The sequence below is a fragment of the Papaver somniferum genome, chromosome 5 (genome assembly GCF_003573695.1).
Source record: "Papaver somniferum cultivar HN1 chromosome 5, ASM357369v1, whole genome shotgun sequence".
Taxonomy (NCBI): domain Eukaryota; kingdom Viridiplantae; phylum Streptophyta; class Magnoliopsida; order Ranunculales; family Papaveraceae; genus Papaver; species Papaver somniferum.
In genome coordinates, this window is record NC_039362.1 from 110,054,293 (window position 1) to 110,062,325 (window position 8,033).

The 8,033-nt window shown below is 36.0% G+C and overlaps 1 long non-coding RNA gene across 1 annotated transcript; it reads left to right on the forward strand.

Moving 5' to 3' along the window:
• Window positions 1–2,487: 2,487 nt before the first annotated feature.
• On the forward strand, window positions 2,488–4,454 carry LOC113277708. The gene is made up of 4 exons (XR_003325079.1): window positions 2,488–2,691; window positions 3,263–3,359; window positions 3,463–3,553; window positions 4,035–4,454. It is a non-coding gene; the product is annotated as an uncharacterized LOC113277708 (long non-coding RNA).
• The last annotated feature ends 3,579 nt before the right edge of the window (window positions 4,455–8,033 follow it).

Here is an 8,033-nt window from a genome sequence, read left to right on the forward strand (position 1 = left end):
GGTTCTAAGTTCATAAGGTTATTTATAGTAGGGTCCAATCGGATTTTACCCTTATCTTATGGTCCAAAGTTCTTTGAAAATATGGAAATGACTAATATACCTACTGTTTAAATACGTGTGAAATAACATATACTTCTACCAAATCGGGATTTTATTTATCTGGAGGTCCAAATTTAATTAAAACATATAAAGGACCACAAATTTGAGTACATATCTGCCACACTGTTTACAAATTTGAGTACATATATGCCACACTGCTTACAAATTTGAGTACATATCTGCTACACTGCTTACAAATCTGAGTACATATATCTGCTACACTGCTTATAAATCTGAGTATATATCTGCCGCACTGCTTACATATAGAGTATGTATCTGTTGGACATATTGAACCTGTAAAATTGACCAGAATATAATAATATTAAAACACAACAACAAAACTAGCATCTATTTCAGTATTTCACATACGTACTCATGGATCAAACCAAAATAAAGTGGCAAAACTATGAATAAAACAGAATCAAAAAAAGTTTTTATCAGTACGACATATACGTACTGCAGATTCATAAACTAAAAACTCAATTGCATGTCAAGAAGTGATGAATCCATGAATATAACTGAATCAAAGCACATACTTCAGTATTTCACATACGAACTCATGGATCAAAACCAAAAAAAGTGGCAAAACTCGGAATAAAACAGAATCAGAAGAAGTTTCAACCAGTACGACATATATGTACTGCGAAATTCATGAACTAAAACTCAAATGCATGTCAAGAAGAAGTGATGAATCCATAAAATCTAACCGAATCAAAGCACATATTTCAGTATTCCATATATGTACTCCTGGATCAAACCTAAAAAAATAAGAGAAAACCTGTAGATTCATAGTAACCACAAAAAGAAAACAGTACGTCATATGTACTAATGGTTAATACACAAAAGAAAACTGAAAAACAAACCAAAAAGTATAAAAATATCAGATCTACTAATGAAATAAACATAAAACATGATTTTTTTATTTAGATCTGAACTTGTTTCATCAAAATCCACCAGTATATCATATACGTACCGATGATTAATACTCAAAAGCATATCAAAAACAACCAAAATGAAACTAAAATCAGCTGCATGTGAAAACCAAGTAATGAATCTATAAAAAACAGAATCGAAACACTTTTTTTTTGCAGTATTCCATTTATATACTTCTAGATCGAAGAAGAAAAATATCCGAAACTACAAAAATAACAAAATTAAAGCATAATTTTTCAGTACACCATATATGTACTGCTGATTCACAGTACACCATATATGTACTGCTGATTCACAATCCAAATTTCAGCTGCATGTGAAAAATAAGTAACGAATCTATGAAAAAATAGAATCGAAACACTTTTATTTGAGTATTTCATATATGTACTTCTGGATCAAACAAGAAAAATTCCAAAACTATAAAAACAACGAGTTTAGAGCAGTATATTTCAGTATACCAAATATGTACTTTTGATTCATAGTCTAAAATATGCAGCACGTGAAAAACAAGAGAACATCGTAAAATCGAACTACCAAAACCGGAAAATCATTGTTAATATACATACCTGGAAACACAAACAATCTTCTCGTCGTAAATCATAACGATGCATCTTCTTCTTCTTCTCAAAAATAAACCAGGTTTCTATCAGTACGGGATATACGTACTGTTGCTTCATATACAAAAACGAACTGAAACACATCTAAAACATCTAAAATGGAAGTTGCATAATCGAATCTAGTAACGAAATGAACAAAAAATGTGATTATTCATCTAGATCTAATATATAATTAACAAATCAAACATGGAGGTCGAAAACATAATCAAACACAACAATGATTAGATCGCCAAAACCGTAAAAGAAACATTACAATAGAAAAATCTTCATCATCTGATTTTAGTAGAAACGAGAAAGAATAAAGAAAAATCTTCATCTGAATCTGCAGTAGCGGTGAGATGAAAGAGAAGAAGAAAATGAATATGAAATGTGAATAATATTTCTCCTGCTTTTAACTTGTTAAATAGGGAAGGTTTTTTGTGGTATTTTCATATCACGTATACCTGATCTCGTACGTGTCTAGGACCTGGGCTTAAAAAATTGGGTTCATTTTTCTCTTTTCTCTTAATTATGGACCTTCGGTTACTGGGCTTTAGAGGGTGGACCTGCCACTAGCTAATACCACTATAATAGTACCTATAGGTAATCTATAATATAAAGCAAAATGATTTGTTTGGTGTTGGTAACCAAAATTTTGGTGTCCCATTTGAAATGACAAAGCTGCCTCTCCGTATTTCTGTTTCTCTCTTATTCTGTCATGATTTTGGACGAAACCAAGGGCTAATATGTTCATGTTATTCCTCCCTGTTCTTTATCTGTTTCAACTCTGAAATTCAATTTTAACAAAACCAGCGGCGAAGATGGGAGGAGAATCACCACCACCAGCCTTCTCCACCTCCTTTAACCTTCCACCACCACCCACCTCCTCCCTTAGTGAGTTAGTTGCTTTCTTCTCTATCATAATCTCTCTTTCTTCCTTGATTTCTATTAGTCTTTACTCAAATTGAATCGTTATTCAAAATCAAATCGAGTTCGAGAACCAGAATCATCATTATCGCCTACCACGTTTTTCAGAGAATAAATCATCATCTTCGTAGAACAGGTTTTCCGTTTGTCCTCAATTAAACTTGGTCAAATTTTTGGTTTTCATTTATAGGATCACTCCGGATTTTTTCCAGGTTTGATTTTTAAGCTTCCATTAATGGAGGTAGTGAAGGTGTAGTTAGGATTTTCAGTGGTGCTTTAATTTTTTGAACTCAATTGAGCTTGAATTTATGGACTTTTAAGTTTGATTGTTAGGGTTTTAATTAGGCTCGGGGTTGAATTGGTTGGTCTAGAGTCAGTGTTTCGTTTATTTCTTCATCTTCATCAATTCCGGTACTAAATTTAAATAATTATTTAATTTCGAATAATTTTGATTGAATTCCAGATTATCATCTTTATCATTTTCCAGATTCGGAATTGGGTGAATTGAGTTCCGTCTAACACAAACTCTGAATACAAAATTGGATATTGATTGAATTACTTTTAGATTGGTTCACAGACATTTTCATCAACGTCATTGAGAGTGTTCATGACGCAGAAATTTACAACAAATTTTAGTTGTAAAGATTTCAAGTTATTACCTGTTTGTTTAAATGTCTAAGAGAAAACCATTATTGCATGTCTCACAGGGCTATAGATAACCAGTCGTATGTGGTTGGTGCTGCTGTGATGGGTGTTCTAGCATCTCTACCAAGTCTGCACTAAATGAAGAGCCAATAGTCACCGGTACGTGATGCGTGACTCTCCAGTACCGCAAGTTTGACTAAATTGTAGGCTCTGTGTAACCCCTATTGGATGATTTATTACTAATTGGATTTTCCTGGCTCAGTTTTGTCCTGAAAGTGCATGATTAGCCTCAGATGTTATAAAAATGAAGGGAACTGGTGCACTTGGCGGGAAAGCCATTAATTTGGATTCAGGTACTTAGTTGCTAAACACCTCTATCCCATTACTTTTAAGTATTATTGGTTTGTCCTTATGAATAGTTCTTTTTTCCTTTTCATGAAACTTAGTTGACAAAAGAATGCATCAAAGAACCCGTGGTTTATCACTAAACCCATCTTTTGCCAATTTAATTTGTAGAGTTATACTTATCACTGAAGATTATAGAAAAGTTATTCTCTTGACAAAAGAATCCACGCCAATATATGTTAAAATTATCTTAGTCTTGGATTTAAGGTGTTTCTGGTTATTAACTATGAACCAATAGTTTGCATTGTTTTCTTTATGCGTGTTTGTTAACAATGTACCAGATGATGATTGATGAAATTTATTTATCTTGCACCTTTTATTGTTTCAATAGTCCTGTTGTCATGGACAAAGATGCTAATTATCTCGGTAATGTTTATGTTTACTCTCTTACAAACTGTGTACTTTTATATGTGAATACCTTTGTTTCAGTTTATACTAGAGATGGACCGCAAAGGCATGATCCAGAGAGATGGTGGAATGCCAGGAAACCTGATATTTTTTGTAATGAAGCTCTGTGGCGCAAAATCATGATCCAGAGAGATAGTGTAATGGCCAGGAAACCTGATATTTTTTATAATGAAGCTCTGTGGCGCTACCGTACACCTAATCGCGTTCATGAAGTCCTTGCTTCGCCAAGCCATCATCTACCTGTAGTCTTAACTCGGCAGTCGTGATCTGCCAATGCATATGTTCTGAGCCTTTAGTGCAATAATTATGCACATGAAATGTAGCTGACAAGTAGAAAATGAGTTGTCTTACTCTGAAGTCTTAAGAAGTTGGGCCATCATCTGTAGGTCGAAAAATTAGTATTGACGATCATTGAATTGCTATCAAAGAAGTTGTTGCGAACGGGTGCTTAATAAAACCTGATTTTTTTAATTATGTTGTTGGTAAGAAAATATCCTAGCTATATTCATTACAAATCGGTGAATATCAACCCGACACACCGACAAGGCTTTATCCATAGCACCAGCACCCCCTTATGACCCGTGCCATTATGGCACGGGCAATCCACTAGTTTCTACAAAAAAGAAATGTGAAAATTGTATGTAAACAAGAAATGCATGTTATGGACACTACGCAATGTAAAGGCAGAAAACCCAAAAACGTCGATGCTAATTCAGCAGGATAAACCAGTAATCACATTCATTTGATGGCCGGGCCTGGGACTATATAATAGAAAAAGATTGGGCAAATTAAGAAAGTAACCAGCTTCCAAACCCCTATTTAATAAACCGGCCAGTTTTTTTAGGCGTTATATAAAGTGGCCTTTCTGTTACTTTTGACACCGGGGTCCACCAAATTGGTCAAAGGTGTTGATTAAGTCGGTTGTTCATGCTAAAATGTCCATCATATCCTTACAAAACCGTAAAGGTAAAAGAACCAACCAAACGTTGCTTCTTTTTCGTTAACACGATCTGCTCTTGCCTTTACCACCAAAAAACAATTAGCTTACCAGTGAGAAAAAAATCTTCAACGATAACAGTACTTAAGGTTGTTGTTCGATTAGTTTAAAAGGTTAGTCTCTTCTTTTCTCTTTTATATAGTTCTTAACTGTTCATATCTGAATTTGTTGCGTTGAAATTTTTTCAAAACTTTTTGTGAAAATTAGGGTTTGTTCTTCAACAAAAGTGGATTTTTTTCTTGCAAAATCTAAACCGATGTCAATTTGGTTGATAGACTTACTATCAACACATCCCGTTTTACAAACCCATTTAAAAGAAATTGAAAACATTAAGTACCAAATACTTTTCCTTGATTTGGGCAATTTTTCTTTGTGAACAGAACTTATTGGAACTCATTTATGATGTTTGACGAAGGGAATCGAGATGGTTTCTGATTCGAATGTGCTAAGGAAATATTGGTACGAAACAGTAGAAGAATGGGTTGTTTTTGGATTGGAAATGTTAGGTTTTGAGTTTTGTTACAGAACAATGGGATTTGAAGTTTGAGAAATCGGTGAAGGAATTGGGTTATTGCGGCTGAATTACAGTGAAGATTGATGAATTTTTTCAGTGATTTATTTGAGAACGACGTTTCAGTTTTTTTTTTTTGGGGTTTGATTTTGTTAACTTGGCATCATAACTGAGATTGTATTTGTTCTTCATGTCGATTTTGTATTGAATTTTGGGGGAACTAATTAGAGATTATCAGTTGATAAATCAATTTATTTTCGTATGGGTTAATTTTTGTTATTTGGTTGACTAGGGTTCTTGAAGTTGATTATTGGGGTTCAATTTGGGGAAGAACATGTTACAGGGGAAGATGAACAGGTTTTGGTATTGTGTAACTAGGTCCGACCTAGTGAGTTGAGAGGGGTATAAATGTCATTTTCTAAGTAAGATAACAAAATGTAGGCAGTGAACTACCGTTACCTGTTTTTTTGGAAAAAACGGGATGGAAATGTCAAACTCGGCCAGTTTATATAATGATTTGAATAAACGGTCGCTTTCTTAAATATATTTGAAAAAGTTGGTCACTTTATTAAAAAGCCCAAAAAGATTTTACTATTAGGATCTCAATGAGAAAAGGTAAGGTATAAGATTGCTGCTTATTAGCTCATCAATGCATGGGGGATATAAATACATTAATGATAGTCTACCGAAAAAAGATTGCATTACAAAGAGGGTTTTAGAGTCTCCGGGTGAGTGTGACACCCCACTCAAATTAAATTAGATAAAATCTTTCACAAAGAGCAATTCTGGAGAGGACAAGTGGTTGGACTCTATTGGTTGGGGCATTAAAATTTGAATTACACTCCGTTTACACCCTTTATTTAACCGGCCGTTAGTAACACCGTTTGCAAAAAAGCGGGTAGACAATACTTCTGTCAGCTTTTGTGCCTAAATAATTAATTACACTTTCTTTACACTGAATCTTAACGAAACCTTAATTGACGCCGTTGATGTGGACAATACATACATCAAACATTAGACCTAAAGCTAACGGAGATACCATACAGGTTCTTTCCAATCGAGCTGGTGGCGTTGGGCATCATCATTACCAACAGTGGATAAGCAGATCGAGATGGTGATGGTTTTCTCTGTCAATGAGAATCAAAGATAGTCGTTGATGATTGAGGTTTCTGAGATGAGCTCGAGTTTTAGATGCTGCCAATATGATCGCGGTGGTGTTGTTGTACATCATTGTCACGGGTTTTCAAGCTGGCAGTGATGGTGATTGATCATAGAGTTAGCTGTTGATCGGAGCAGTTGGTGATTGTTGATGGAAAGGAAGAAAACAACAGATATGATGGAGTTTGCATTGATGGAGGAGTTTAGAGAGAATGGTCACCGGAGTTTCTTCATGGATGATGGGATGAAGCTTAACCGTAGTCACTGGTGATGGAAGAGCAAGAGAAGATGGAGTTACGGGACTGAGCAAATAAAGAAAGTCAGGGAAGTGGATTATGATGTACATCATAATCGAGATGGTCAGGAAAACTAAAAAACTCATGGACTTATATTTTTCACGGAGGTATTAGCGGGTAGAATAGCCGGACGATGAAAAACTCAAAAGAAAAAGAAACTCACGGACAGAGGAGTGTCCGTTGAATTATCAATGGGTTTTGCAAAATCCCGTAAAAAAAAATTTCTCAGAAGAATGTGCGTCCACGGGAATTAGGAGAGGAAGATTACGCTGTCAGTTCGCTGGAACTGAGAGCTGAATAAGATAAGCGGGATGGATTTCTAGGACTAGATACAAGCCCAGCTGGATTTTTGGGATGGCATTCTGGTCAGACGAGTCGACTCAGCGACTCGGATACCTTCAACTCAGACCAGTTACCCATGTTAGACCTCTGACTCAATAGCTGACTTGACCTCTTTGATCGTTCGTCTTCTGTCATCATTGACTGCTGACTATAACGGACCATGATGAAATATCCTGTTAGATGAGAAGAATCTCACGTGTCAGGTAGTGACTTTTTCGGCAAGATTTCGTTGATCTCTTATAGATTTTTCCGTTCGAGCGAGACGAAGCGGAGTTACACCAAATCAAAAATCATAAGTGACAGAGTGTGGCGAAGCCGAGCCACACAAAATCAAAAAATGATGGTTGATGGTTAACTTGGGACGGGGTGAGGCAAAGCCACACCAAATCAGAGATCCTAAGTGACAGGGCGGGGCGAAGCCCCGTGACACCAAATCAAGAAATGCACGACCGGGCGAGAAACAGAAAATGATGGTGGATGGTTTGCGACAGAACGAGGCAAAGCCGAGCCACACAAAATCAAAAAATGATGGTGGATGGTTAACTTGGGACGAGGCGAGGCGAAGCCACACCAAATCAAAGATCCTAAGCGACGGGGCGGGACGAACCCCGCGATACCAAGTTAAAAATTCACAACCGAGCGAGAAACAGAAAATGATGGTGGATGTTTTTCGGAGCCGCCCGGTGCGTAACACGGGCACAAAATCTAGTATTATA